The sequence below is a fragment of the Cebus imitator genome, unplaced genomic scaffold (assembly GCF_001604975.1).
Source record: "Cebus imitator isolate Cc_AM_T3 unplaced genomic scaffold, Cebus_imitator-1.0 Scaffold487, whole genome shotgun sequence".
NCBI classification, from domain to species: domain Eukaryota; kingdom Metazoa; phylum Chordata; class Mammalia; order Primates; family Cebidae; genus Cebus; species Cebus imitator.
In genome coordinates, this window is record NW_016107802.1 from 1,091,734 (window position 1) to 1,092,571 (window position 838).

Genomic DNA, 838 nt, shown 5'->3' on the forward strand with positions numbered 1-838 from the left:
CAGAGTGGCCTCTAACTCCTGACCTCAAATGATCCTCCCACCTTGGCCTCTCAAAGTGCTGGGATTACAGGTGTGAGCCACGGCGCCCAGCCGAAGCTGGTATTCTTAACTGGCATTTTATACACACATACACGGAATTAAAAAAAAACAAAACAAACAAACAATCAAGCGCAATCATTCTAAGTGTACTATGGTAACATGTGTTAAAAATGCAAATATGCCATAGAACTAAAGTAACATGAACAGCACTACTCAATACCTAGGAGAAAGGTGAATGCTAAGCCTGTATCAGTCATCCTAACCACAACGGCTTATAAGAGCATTATGTTTCCAGGAGAGAAACTATTCCAGGAAAGTCAGTAAATCTCTCAAAAGTTTCACCTCTGTAAAACCAGGATAAGGCTACAGCTCTCTTGAAATCTGAGCAAGGTTATCAGATGAAACAGTAAGATTCTCAGCCATAATGTCAGATAGAAAAGTCCTCAGGCAGCATAGACTCGCTGGTCCCGGGAAAGCTTCATGTGCAGAATACAGAAGTTGCCAAAGAAAGAAACTGGAGACATTCAGCTACATTTCTGTCATGCGGTGCATTTTAAACCTCAGGAATGGTGTGATTGATTAGGCTTTTCAGCATGCTTGATGTCATCCACTGAATGATATGTTTAAAGATGAAAGCAGACATGATTGTAATGGTAAGTACAGTCCCAGATGTTGACAGTATGTCTACCATTTGAGAGTCCTTCAATCCAATGACATTCTTTCTGTTGGTTTCACAGATGTTATGTTCTCTGAGAAGACCATTTCTGGCTACAGAACTTTCTTTCTCTTTTTTTTTTTT

The 838-nt window shown here is 40.2% G+C and overlaps 1 pseudogene; it reads right to left on the reverse strand.

Annotated features, from left to right (window-relative positions):
• Positions 1–592: 592 nt before the first annotated feature.
• LOC108292353 overlaps positions 593–838 on the reverse strand; it is a 3,330-nt pseudogene continuing 3,084 nt past the window's right edge.